The sequence below is a fragment of the Onychostruthus taczanowskii genome, unplaced genomic scaffold (assembly GCF_017590055.1).
Source record: "Onychostruthus taczanowskii isolate IOZ18803 unplaced genomic scaffold, ASM1759005v1 scaffold25, whole genome shotgun sequence".
In the NCBI taxonomy this organism is placed as follows: Eukaryota; Metazoa; Chordata; class Aves; order Passeriformes; family Passeridae; genus Onychostruthus; species Onychostruthus taczanowskii.
In genome coordinates, this window is record NW_024499796.1 from 9,853,658 (window position 1) to 9,867,797 (window position 14,140).

The 14,140-nt window shown below is 44.4% G+C and overlaps 1 protein-coding gene across 7 annotated transcripts in view; it reads right to left on the minus strand.

The window, feature by feature from the left end:
- Positions 1 to 14,140, minus strand: part of DENND1A (DENN domain containing 1A) — a 149,727-nt gene that overhangs the window by 87,946 nt on the left and 47,641 nt on the right. The gene's annotated exons all lie outside the window — the stretch shown is intronic.

Here is a 14,140-nt window from a genome sequence, read left to right on the forward strand (position 1 = left end):
ATTTCTGTACCGCGTGGACCTCAAGTAGCACAACTGGTAGCACTACTGAAGATTTATGGCTTATGACTTGCTCATATTTAATTTGTAACCAAACACTTCCCCTTCCTCTTAGCTACCTCAGAAGTTTTGATTAACTCTTGTTTTCACAGGTCAGAGGTTAAGCAAAGGAAGGGAAGCTCGGCAGTGAGATTGCCCAGAGCCCGAGCGGAGCCGCCCCGGCCCCAGGAGCCGGCAGAGCTCAGCCCAGCAGGGCTGTGCTTCAAAGGCTGCACAGAGCACACACCCATCGGCCTGAAAACTAAATAAAGGGCAATCTGAAATTTCAGTTCTTTAGGAGCTTTTGGCTTACTCTTGGAAAGGTAAATCTCCAGTGAAGGCAGTTTAAAAAAGGAGAGATTTTCCAGGGTTATTTGTAGCAGGCAAGCAGGAAGGAGGATGCAATAGCAGGATACCCAAGCTGAGAATGCTGAACTCAGCAAACCCAACTTCCAGGGAGCACTCCAGGTTTTGGGAACCTTGTCAGCAAGAGCACTCCATGTTCCAGAGCAGCACCAGCAAACCCTAGTGGCAAGGCAAGGGGGGCCTTCTCAAACGATTTATGAGGATTTGCCAATTACCATAGCAACTGTTTATAAAACTAATGTTTGACATTGCCAGCTCCAACATTCCATTTACTGGTGTGCTGACACCATGAAAAAGCAGAGCCAACACTTGTGGAAGGGTACCTGTGGCACCTTTGGTTTCCTCTGGACCTTGGCTCACAATCCCTGGAGCACCAGAGCAGCTCCTGGGCCATGTACAGGCTGAGTGCACTCAGGCACAACTCTTGTTTGACATTAATGTGACTCAGTCACTAGTCTGACATCAACACATATCTGCAGCATCTCCTCCTAGACTGAGTTGCAAGCACACATAACTTTTACTCCTTCCATTCACACAGATCAGAAGTGGAATTTTTAACACGTATTTATTTATAACACATACTATATATATTTTGATAACAGCATAACCAACTGCCATCTCCCTTGCAAAACAGAACAGTCATTTCCATTTTGCAGATGGGCACACTTCTCTGTGGTGACAGGCTTACAAAATCTGTCTGTATTAGCCAGGATTGGTTTCATGGAGTTCCCAAATCTTGACCTTTTTGCTCAGCACAATAATCTACAGTGACCTAGAACACAGAACACAATCATGACCTCAGTTATTACATGAACTACAGACACATCATCACTAACTTCACTGGCAAAAGTGTAAGGAAGAGGAAACTCAGGCCAAATGCATCTTCTGCCAGCACTACTCCTGCATGTGCCACTAAAACACCCAGTGCCTCGGTTCATGGACTCTGAAGAACAGATAACAACAAATAATAATTCCCTTGTGCCCAGGTCCTTGGCTGTGGCAGTGATGTCACCATGGAGCCAGCAGGGTGACACTGCAGCAGCAGTGACCTGTGCCACACGGGCAGCTGCTCCTCTCCCTGTCCCCTCCACACCATCACTGCAACCAACAGCAAAACCCCAGCACAGCTGGGAGAGAGCTGAAAACCCCAAGGAAGATTCAGCAGATTGAGAAAAGAGATTGAATTCATTATTATTATTATTATTATTATTATTATTATTATTATTATTATTATTATTATCATTGTTACCATTTTTCATTTCCATGTATGAACCCAGCGAAGGTTCCTGGTGAAGCAGAACACATTTTCTGACTCACAGTGCCTGTCAAATCCTGCAGGACAAAGACAGATCCTCAGCAGGAGCTCAGAAGGATCTTTGTGGATAACCCCAATACTTGTGTTTGAAAAAATGCAAGGATGGAAAACAAATCAAAAATCACCCCAGTCTCCTGGTGATTTCTTGTCTTAGAACTTCTTGCATTTAAAGATAAAACTCTGCAATTTAAACTTAAACCCAGTATTGCTTCTTTCCATCCTCCTGCACCTGACAACTAATGATTCTCCCCCCCAGCCACCATTATTCCTAATCATGGAATCACATTCTATTTTAGGTTAGTAATGGTTCTAATGAACCAAGCCACAATGCTCTTCAGGGCTTCTATGCAAACATGATTTTAAATAGCAAAAAAACATAATGAAAACACCTTCTCCTTCCTTTCATGAAAAGTATTCATTTCCCTTTTTAATTCTTTCTAAATTTCACCTTAATTTTTTACAGTTAAGATGAAGTAAAATGACATTAAACTACAGATTTTTAAAACTAATCCCATTTCTCTGCTCAAGAGAGGGATGACTCTCCACATGCTATTACTTTCCTTGCAGGAATACACTATTAAATTATTTTCCCCACCTTCTTTTCCTTCTGTCACCCAGTGTTTCCAGCATCTTTACAAAACACATTTGAAAGAACCAAGGCATCTCTAGGCTCATTTGGGAATTTCCACAGGCTAAATTCTCAGTTCAGCTGTTTCTGTGTTGCAGTGTCTTCCCCACACCTCATGGGCCTCAGTGCCTCGTTATTCTCTGCTCTAGACTCAGTCTATTGACACCTTCTCACACTTAGGAGCTTCAGCACAGACACCCCAAATCTCCATAGCAACCCCTGTGCGTGTGGATGAGATCACCTTACCTTCCCCGGGAGCAGCCAACAGCCTCCTTTGAACATCAGCTTTTTATTTATTTATTTGTTTGTTTGGTTCAGGTTTGCCTGCCCCAATGTAAGTGCCCCTGCCAGCTGCACCCTTACCTCTCCTTGCTCCCACAGCATATCTTTTCTTCCTGCATTTCCCCCAGTTTTGTAACAAACTTCCCTTTGATTATTACCCATGAGTGATCATTCCATGATTCAGTTTAAAGTTATGCAGCTTAAGCATGACTCATGTACATATTTTAGAAGTACTAAACCCCACAGAACTGGATCTCATCTTATGGAGCATCTTAATAAACAATTGTCAACAGCAAGTGCTTGCTTTGCTGACTTGCCATTGTGTATTAGCAATAAAAGTCAATTAAAACATTCCCTTTCCTGTTTTTCTGCAGTGTGACCATGCCTGAGCAGTTCCAGCAGGTCTCCCTTGCACAGACTCCCAGCTCCCTAAATCTCAGTGCTGAGCCCAGCCCCTCCCCAGGAGCTCCCAAAGGAGCTCAAGGCAGCTGAATGCCCCCAGAGCAACAGGGAGCCAGAACACTGCAACAAGGAGATTTATGAAGTAACAATTTTACACTTTAGTCGAGCTCAGAAGTGCCAGGGCAGCTCGATGTGCCCATTTGGAGGAGCTTCTGCTCATGCACTGCCATCTGACTGGGACATGGCAATGGGAGCTGCAGGCTGAGCAGGACAAAGCTGTCACCATTCCCTGGGCTCTTTGTGGTCACTCTAAAACCCTGGGGAAACAGAGTCCAGTGCAGCTGCACTGTGGAATTGCTGTGAACAGAAGGAATTCAGAGTTCAGCATGAGTGTGTGGCACCGTGCAGCACCCACAGCCACCTCCTGGCCTCTGGCAGAGCAAGGGACAAAACAACTGCATTTTACAGTGCCAAAAACAAACCATTTTTTAATTAAAAAACGTGCCTTGGCCCTTCATTGGAAAACATTTCATCTGAAACCAATGGGTTTGAGGAGCCTGGAGCACTACAGTGAATCCCAGGGCCAGCAGCTCCACCCTCTGCTCTGTGCAAGGGCCTGGATGTTCACAAGCACAGCAAGGCTCAGATTGTGCAAAATTTGAAGTACATTCTCAGTAGTCAAGCTTTCTCCTTGTGAATTACTAATCACTCTAAAATGTTAGAAAGCTTAATGAATTTTAGGATAGATTATTTTGTGTTCAAGTTATTTCAGAACTATCTTTGTGGCCTGGTCTGTTGGGACTGTCTGTTTTCCCTCAGGTAGATCATTCACAATAATAAGGTGTCTCATTTCTTTTCAGAAGAGAAACCTGTAGACTTTTGGAATTTTTTAGTTTAAGACCAACACTTCAAGCATGTTTGAGAGCAAAGGACCGAAGGAGTGAAATAAAGATACATAACAAAAACATTTGTTTGCATTTACAGCACACACTGACAATTATGTGTGTATGCTTTTCTTAAACCCACGGGCAAAGGATATCCCAGAAAACCTATCGGGTGAGAAGATGGGCATGCTGAAGGGCTTGGCACTTTATAGTGAGATATATGAAATGCAACAAGATATCCTTGGAGTAAAAAAAAATCAAGTTATGTTCCCTTCAACACCAACAGAAACACATTGACCAATGGCTTTACCCAGCCTGGGTAAAGTGCTCTAAATAACAAACGTGAAGAGGGTAGAGAACAGCCTTAAACTGAGAAGAGTTACAGATTTATACTGCCTCTAAATTATCTGGACTTTTAAAAATTGGTTATGAAGGAGTTAGAGTAGTTTGGTACTAAAAGCTTGACTTTAAAAAGCAGGATGCACCAGACAGCATGAGAGCCTCAAGATCCCCACCAAAGTGACAATACAGAGAGAGGATTCCAAAGGCTTAGCTTGTCAAGGAATCTCTCTTCTCAAGCCACGTTTAAAAGCATACATGAAAGCGCTGGAAGAGAGAATTCTAGATGTGGCAGACAATCAGAGATCCCACTAGGTTTGAGACATCTGGCATCAGTTGAAATCCATCACATTTCATTTGGGGATCAAAGCCTGCTGTTAAGTCTATCACAGGTTGAAATAGTAGATCCTGAACAGCCTTTTCATCCCAATGCAAATTAACCCTTTTTCCTTGACCAGAGAAACAGCTCCTTTTCATTACTGACTCCAATCATACGTGCTTGTCAAGCTATGCCCTCTAGTACTAAGTTTCAGCTGAAATTTCAGTAGCATTATGAACTTTTTATTATAAATCAAAAGTGCTCCCTCCCAGTCACCAAGCCCCGTGCTCTGGCACGTGCTGCAGTGAGCTCCAAAGCCACTCTGGGACAGAGCTTGTGGCACCATCTGTAACGTGGATTATTCCTGAGGGAAGAAAAATGTTGCATACAGGTAATGCCTTATAAAATAAGGACCTTGTTACCCTTGTAAAACCATGGCTCAGGCCTGCTACTTTGGCTAGGTAGAACAGGACTATGGGACAGTGACTCAGCTGAATTAGAGGCAGAAAAACGAGTTCTATACCCATTACGTGTTCATATCGTGGTGTATGGTGGTTGGTTGAATTATGTTTGTTATGATTTAAAACTATGCAACTGATAAAGGCCTAACTGCTTAAAATGGCCTGGTTTTTGCACCTGCCTGGGGACTCTGCATCACTTTGCCTCATACAGGAAAATTTTACACACCTGTGTTCAAGAGCCCCACTGCACAGCAGCCAGCTGTGCTCGGCTGCTAAAGGGATTTGCCACATACTGCAAAGTCAAAGCTGAGCATCATTTGCCACATATTGAAAAGTCAAAGCATCAGGTGTGCACTTGTGATACCTGTGTGTGAGTTCTGAGACACGACAGTGAGTCCTTGCATTTTGGCAAATGAGCTACAGAGGACACTGGGGTAGGGAATGAGGGTATTTCAGTAACAGAGCAGAAATCAATTACATGTACCTCTCTTCTGCATTCCCCAAACCACTTGTGCTCCCCACTGGCAAGAAACAAAGTTAAGTGAAGCAAGAGGTTTTACAGTTCCCTTCACAGGGAGGGAGCTTCATCACAGGGAAGAAATATTCACACGCTCAGAGGGAGTACACACAGCTCCTAATAATAAGCAAAGTTGGTAGGAAGTCGTAAAAGTTAAACCACAAGCAGAGCTGAAAGAGCCAAGTGAAAAATTCATGATTATGTCAGTGCTGTGGTACTTGCAACTGATAATTTGAGAATGCAAGGAACTGGGCTAGGCATGTAAAAATCACCTTACTTACAGCAAACAAGCACTTGCAGAGCAAGATGTCAATAGGAAGGCTACAAAGATCAAGTCAGAGTCTGATATTGGAGTGCAGATTGTTTATGACCACCCTGTACAATGGCTTAGGATTCACAGCAAACATTCAGATGTAAAAATAAGCACATAAAATTATATTACTTGATCTTCACCTGCAGAAATACCACTGATGAACCTATGCACAGAATCCCTGAAAATGTATGACACATTAATTAACTGAAAAGTCTTTCTGGCCCGTTTCCTGACCAGCAAGCCAAATTTTTATTTATGAGACTTTTTGTCATTACATTAGCTTACGCAAACGATTAAACCAGGAAACTACCACAATCATTTTATTCTCTGAATATCCAAACACTAATAAATTCTAAAACACACTGAGGACAGTTAGTGTGGAGGAAGATCTGTCCCTTATCAAGCATGTTCATAAACAGCCAGGGTTACAAATGAGGGGCTTTATTTGGACTCCCTGCATAGCCCAGGGAACTCTGGCTCTAGGAAGCCACACAAAGCCTCTGCCACGATTACAGTGCCTGGATCACGCTCCTGTTGGAACAACATGCACAAGTTACTCAAGCAGCTCTTCTCTGCAGTTCCACCTCTGGATCAGCCCCAGCGTCTCCAATTACCTCTGCATAACCCGAGGGCTCTGCCACAGCTCCAGTTCTGAAGGAGGAAGCTGCCATGTAATCTCTTTGGGAATGTTGTACACATCTGTCAGCAGGGACAGGATGCTCTCGCTCCTGACAGATGCATTCGTAAGCCTTCAGACAGCAACCCAAAAGTGATCCATTTGTGGAAGAGAGGATCTATCCATCTTGTACTTTAACTACTTCCTCGCTGCCTTTTTGATGCCAGGGAGGGGGTTTTCCCCAAGGTGATGCACTAATTCAGTTTGTATTAGCTCTAAGATGAAGTTTCCAAGCCAGTCAGCCAGGGCCAAAGGTAATAAAAAGTGACATGATTTAATTACTTCTGTTACAGTTGTTCAGCAATGAAAGAAGGCGTGACATGAAGGCCTAATTAATTAAGTAAAATTGGTTTCTGGTCAGAAGGCAAGACCAGTGAAGCAGCTGGACTGAATGCAGTACTATCAGCTTTATCCAATTCCACCAGCAGCAATACACTAACACTTGACATTTTTGTTGTGATCCTTCTCACTGATATTTTACAAAAGAGGTTTGACTTGCAGTCAAGATTAAAGCTTCAATAAAATCTGCAATAAACTTTGTATGACACAGCTTCACTATTCTTCACATTTACTAAAAGTCAGTTAAATTAGTATTCCCTGAATTAGCAATGTAAAGGGAAAAGGAGAAGTTTGCAGGACTGCTGGAATGTGTGGAACTGTGCAAATAAGTTCACAGGTCTTCTTCAACAGTACAGAGTTTAAAGACACAGAGGACTAGTGTCTTTAAAGTGCTTGTGATCACTGTAATGGAAGCAATAATTCTGCTTGTCCAGAACTGGGAGAGCTGACAAACAGCCCAGCTCTGGAAGCAGCTCCCTCTGGAAAGCACGGCTGCAGGTGGGAGCTCAGAACATCCCTGACAGTGCAAGGCCCCAAACCTATTGCTGTATGTCCTGGAGCATTTCCATACTCACATTCTTGCCCTGCCTGCCCCAGGGTCCCTCTCTCCCGCTGGCCCAGGGCCCCATGGCAGGCTTTGGCCCTGGCAGTGTGTGCAGGGGAGCGTGAGGAAGCTGAGGCTGTGGGAGCTGCACCCCCAGCTCAGGACCAACAGACAGCAAGGAAAAGCAAGAATGGAACACGCTCCCAGTTTAACTGGATGCACATTTCTCTGGGACAGAGCTGGAACTCGAGAGCTCCAAGGCTTGTCCTCTGCAGCAGCCCTGTGGAAGGAGCCCCTGCGGCGGCGCCCATCGGTGCAGGTTCTAGAGTGAGATTTGGAAGCATTTGCACAATTACACTGCTCATAATTCAAACTCTGTTTTGTGTCTGTCGTTATAGGTCATTGTTGGCCAGATGGAAAATATTAAGGAAAAAGCATTGCAACTAAATCAATGGGCTGCAGAGTGCTGCCAAAAGGCCCCAGGCTAACTACAAGCAGATTTGCAGGCAGGCTCTGCTCCGGCACAAGGCGGGATCTGGCACATCCTCTGCCCTGCCTAACAGCAGGAGGGCACGGGGCCAGCTGAGAGCAGCTACTGTGCCAAACAGACTGTGCAGGCCTTGCTGCTTGAATGCTTCCACAGAAAGGCAGAATCCATGGGCTCCCTGTAAACAACTCCCTGTACTTCTGGCTGCTACTAACTCACAAGTGGGATAACTTCATCCTGCTAAAACATTAATGCAAGCACGCAGCTCAGCCTCGGCACCAGAATCAGCGTGGAAATAAATAAGCAGCAGTGTTAAAGGACAACACTTCAGCTTTCAACTAAGATGTGTATATGCATACACAGTGAAACACAAAATCAGCACCTTTACTCCAATGCCAAGCACACTATGGGCATTCTTTGCAACCCATGATTTATAAGCAGGGAGAGACTCAAGTTTGACTATTGAAAATCTGACTTTTAATATTTATTTCCAATATCAGTACTTCCCAGGTCATATTATTTTTTTGTACAGCTTATGGCTGCTCTTACCAATGAGCAGTCTGGTTTATCTAGATGTTCAGTGGGAAAAAACATCTTCCTAATACAACCCAAATAACCTCTTATGAACTCAGCATCTGAGTGCAGCCAGCCATGCCTGCAGATAAAACTTCAAACTCACTAGATGGACATAAATAATTTCTGTTTCTAGTGGACAGTAGGAGAAAAAGATTATAGAAACAGAGGGGAGCTTCAACCATCATCACCAGCTGATCACACAGAGTAAAGCTTCTGTAGCAAGGACTTCAAATCCCCTACTCCAGCCATAAGCCATTATTAGCTTATTTAAATTACCATTATCTTATTTAAAAATACTTGAGCAAGAGTAGATACTAGGCCTTACAGGCTTTCTGGAATAAGTTTCTAGAGTCTACAAAATGGTTAATGGCAGAGACGAAAATGGAGGACAACAAATGAGCAGATGTAATACAAAATTCTATTCTTCTTTTCCTGGAACAGTAGTTTCAAACAGCTCATCTCTATCTTGTAAAACTTGTAAGGACAATAATGGAAAAACCACAGGAAGTTTGGAAAAGCTATACTGGAGACAGCGTATCAGGAAGAAGAAACACAGAGCAGATAGCTAAATTTAATTGATGTCAAGCTCCCTCTTCACTAGGTTCATCACTTTTCCATATATATTCTGACAAGCAACTGAAAATAAGAGCCAGTGTCTGTTTAAGCGAATCAACAGGGGTAAAAACCCTAAACTTTTGAGATGTAAACTGTTTTATAAACATGTCAAGTTAAGGCAGAATGCCTGCAGCACCCGGAGCCCCTCCGGCCCTGCACACGCCCTCGGGGCGTTCGCACATTTTCTGAGCCACTTCAGCTCAATTTCCTGTCACCCAGCTCAGAAAGTTGCCCTGGCTTGCTACAGTTACAGCTTGTAAGAAACTCCAGTTTCTGTGAAAGAAGGTCAGGCCGCAGCTCCGAGTCCTGCCTGCCCTCTCCTCTGCTCTCTGAAAGGCCCGTGCAAAGGAACTGAGGAATCTCTGCTCTCCAGCTCTCACTGACAGACACTGCAAGTGCTGAAGCCACTGATAAAAAAATAATAATGAAAAAAAATCTATGAAGGCATCAGAGGCTCAACAGCAACATTTTCATTAGGTACAATTCTGTTGCAGTTTTGAATCAGAGATCCAATTGCCCATGATTTATACATGTATTTTGTGGCCTTTGCCATGTCTAACAGAAGCAGTTTGCCATTTGCTTTCATCTCCCAAGCATTTTAAGTAGAACAGGGATTCCAGGGTCGATACACCTCAAGGACCAAACAGACTGTCCAAAAAGTGTTCCAAGCATTTCCAGCCATTACCAAACATCTTCTGCAAGGCTTCAAAGAATCATATAGTTATGGAAGCAAAACATTGATTTTGGCCAAATCAATGAAACGGGAAAATTCTAGAAAACAACAGGACAATTACTATAAAACAATCCCCATCACAAACAATGGATCTCTTCCCCCAGAGCAGGTACAGGCAGAGCTGCGGGGATGGGATTTTTCCCTCCCCAGCAGGGCTGTGGGGCTGGATTGTCCCCAGCAGTCCCTGGGGCTGGATTGTCCCCAGCAGGGCTGTGGGGCTGGATTGTCCCCAGCAGTCCCTGGGGCTGGATTGTCCCCAGCAGTCCCTGGGGATGGATTGTCCCCAGCAGTCCCGGGGGCTGTGGGCCTGCCCGGGGCTCTGGGCAGGGCAGGGCAGGGCAGTGCAGCCCCCGGCGCTGTCTGTCTGTCTGTCTGTCTGTCCCATGGCTCAGGGCCCTGCCAGTTGGCACGCCCGGGCCAGGAAGCTGTCAGTTCCAATCAGGGCCCGGCCCTGCAGCTCTATTAAAGAAGTCTTGCTGGTTAAGGGGCGGCCACTGTTTCCAAAGCATGGGAAGAAAGAAAAAAAAAAAAAAAGGAAAAAAAAGGGCTCTGCTTTCCTTAGATTTGAGCTGGCAACTTTCACTGACTGGAGTTTTCAAGGAGCTATGAATGAGCCTAACAAAGGAGTTCTGTGGCCAGTTTCTGGCTGAAATCCATGTCAACAGTTTTTAAGGTCACAGGTCACACTAACTAACATTTATTCCCAGCAGACCCCGCTCTAAACACAAGCTGTAAGTAGTACAAATTTGGAATTTTTCTGTAATCCCTTGAGATATTCCTGATCCTTCCACATGTTTCTGCTCAATTAAAAACAATTCTCACTTTGCACCACAAGAGAGGCCCCTGCTCAGAAATCTTATTCTGTCCTAAGAATAAATGGACAAAGACTGCAATCAAAGGGAAGGAAAGGGGGGAGGAGAGGAACTCACAACAAATCACACCAAAAACCTCAAATAACTCCATACAGAATCACATTCAGTTAGTTACATTTTCTGCCATCTGTCACAAACTATTATGGATTCATTTCTTTTTATCTTAGAAAAAGAGTGGTGCAGAGCTCAGCTATTTTGGCCGAGAGGGATTTCCACACAAATGTTTCTGCATTTCACTTCAAAAGAATGATTTTAGTTTGCGTACAAAACCTGAATAACCCAAGAAAACTTCAAATTCAGTAAAACTGAAATCACAGTTGCAAACACGGGACCTTTGCAAACCAGTAACTTTGCCCAGAAAGTTTGTGAACCAAAGCAAAATCACACAAACTTGGGTTTTCTTTTGTTTTCTTTTTAAATAAAAGACCAGAGCTGTTCACTTAATCCAGAACTATCTACACTGTTCTCTCTCAAAAGCCCATCTGAAATCTGATGTGAAATTAGAGAGAAACAATAAAAATTCAGCCTCTTAACGTATAGCAATTAGGATTTATCCCATTGCAGCTGAAATTCTCAAGTAAAGTCTTAGAAAGAAAAGATATTTGGGTGTGAAATTCCCAAATCAGAACACAGAATTTGATGACTGGACATCAGCTCTTACTCAATTGTAAAGAAAATAATTCAAAAGCCCATTTTAAGGCTTGTACCATGTTTTATTGGAAAAGGCAGTCTGGAATTCCAATTTCCCTGGGAGATGTGGGTGTGTGCCATGAGAACTCACCTGGGCTCAGGTGAGTTCTTCCAAACCCTCCAGGGCAGAGTCCGCTCCTCACTTGGGCTCACCCCAAACCCAGCGGGGTCTGTCCCTCCCCTGGGCTCACCCCCAACCCGCCGGGCCGTCCCTGCGCTCCCGCGCGCCCTCTGCTGGCGCCGCCGCCGCAGCGCAGCTGCTCGGGGTCACCCCGGGCGGGCCCCGCGGCTCCAGCGGAGCCACAGCCCCGGGGCAGGGAAGAGGAACCCGGAGAAGAGAGGCAGGTTCGACACCGAATCGAGTGGCTCCGCATTGAAAACACCACAGAACACCCGGAAAAGCAGGTTTCGAAGTTATCAGAGAGTTCATCAATCTGTGTGAGCTACTACAGCAGGAAAAACGCTGTGGGAACTACCTCAAAAGCAGGTTTCTAAGCAGTACTGGTTAAAACAGTCCAACAGTTCCCTGCCAAATGGAATTGCCTCTCTGCTGGCCACAGGATAACCCCACTGCTACTGAACTCCCAGAGGCGCCTCGCTGGGCTCTGCATCCACAGGGAAAAGCCTCTGGGTCACTTCAAAGCTCAAGCCCAGACCCTGACTTCTGGCCCTAGAGTACTTTGCTTCCAGAACATTGCAGAAATTTTTTCAAGCACTCTCTGAGTGAAAAGAATTTTTTTCCCTGGTGTTTCTCTTCAATAACTAATCTAAACATGTGATGATTTTCCACCTCCAAACCATTTTACCATGGCCAGACCCATAAAATCCCTGCTAAGCCTGTGAATATCATCTCTAGTAATAAACACCATCACTTAGTTCTTACACTGTTGCTGAGCATAGCAAGGAATACTTGAAGCTTGCTGCCATCCAATCTGTAACTTAAAAACAATTAAACAAACGTTCTTTTCATCCCCATTTGCTTTTACTTATCGTTCTCACAATTTTCAGCATGTTTTCCCCCACCCATTTACCATGCACCATCCTTTAGTACATAAAGGACACTGAGAAGATTCACATCAACAATGGGAGCTGCAGTCCTGGGAACAGAGGAAGTGATTTCATGTATTGCTGATTTACACTCTTTATTATCCTCTAAAACTTGCATGAACTTGCATTAATGATGAGCTTTCTTCTTCTCATCAGTGCACAGAAGAAGCAACAGGAAGGAAGTGAAGAGTCCCAATTCATCCACTGTGGTTGGGTTTTTTTGGTTATGAGTTGAAGCAGAAGGCATTTAACTACAACAGAACTCCTCCATTTCTTCTTGGCACTCACTCAACATAAGGGAGCTGACAGCAAAGAACCAGGAGGGATCAAGAAGGGACCCACACTATTCCTCATTCAGATTTTCTTTTTAAAATTGTGTTTCTCCTTTAATTTGACACTGATCAGGCAAAGTTACCCTCTGTAAGCAGACACTGCCCATGTGACACTGAGGGAATCAGCACCCAACTGCACAGGGGAGCAGCTCAGTGGGAAGAGCTGGGAAACACCTTCCTGCCTGCAGGATCCAGTCCCTGCTGCTGGACTGCCAGAGCTAATAATAGCTGAAGTGTCTGCTACAGCACAGACAGAATGGAAGAAGATACTGAGCAAACACCTGTCACTCTGCCTCCCACTCAATTAATTAGGAATTTGGGTAGATCTCACAATTTCTCCATAAATTAAGCTCCCATTCCATGGCATTGCTGTGTGCAGCCCCCTGCAAGGAGAGGTGACCTTGTATTTTGCCATGTCCCCCCTGGAATGCTTCAGAGGGGCACATCCAGACACACCCAGGGTCCCACTCTCACACGGGACAAAGAGAAGTTCCTCTGTCCTCACCCTGGTTGTGTCCTGTGCAAAGCCAGCCAGGGATGGCCCTGACAGATGTGTCCAGCTGCTCCCAGAGCAGTGCCTTCATTTGGGAGGCTGCAGCCCCAGCTGTGCTGTCACCTCCCTGGCTGTCCTGTCACCTCTGTGCTGGCTTTACCTGGGCTACTGTTCCTCAACTTCCCATTCCTCATGAACACACAAAAAGCAGAAAGTAGAAGACAGGCGATTCTTAAATGTGTTTAAAACAAGACAGACCATTTGCCATTTCATTTAAGATGAAAATCTTAAATCCATGGAAGCTCTTAATGGAACTAAAATATTGGGAGACATCAAAATTGATTTTACTGGCATAATTTCTGGACTGTATTCCAACATGGCTGTGGCAGGTTATCAGAAACTACTCTGATAGAGCCTCTTGGCCCATTTTCTGTGAAATGCATAGTTCCAACGTCCACTGACAGTCTTTATTATGCCAAGCTTCACAAAACCCTCAATAGGACAGAGGAAAGCTCACACATACAAACTCTGGGGCTGTGGAGAGCATCAGTGACATCCTCTCAGTTACCAACAGATGTTTTGTTAATAAAACTTGCATGTACAAATGTCCACAAAATGTCTTAACAAGATCAGTTGTGACAGCTAAAGATAACAGCTGCCATCATGCTATGTCATATCAAATTACTGCAAAGAGACTTTTTTTTCCACGTTGTTAACTCCAGAACGTTGACTACAAACAAATACAGTTATCTACAGAGGAACTCCAAGTGCAAGGGATTTTGCACCACTTGTGCAGAAGAACAGTGACTTTGAGGACCAGATAGGGAAATAATTCTGAGCAGCTGGAAATGGTAATTGCAGTGTAAGTGCAAAG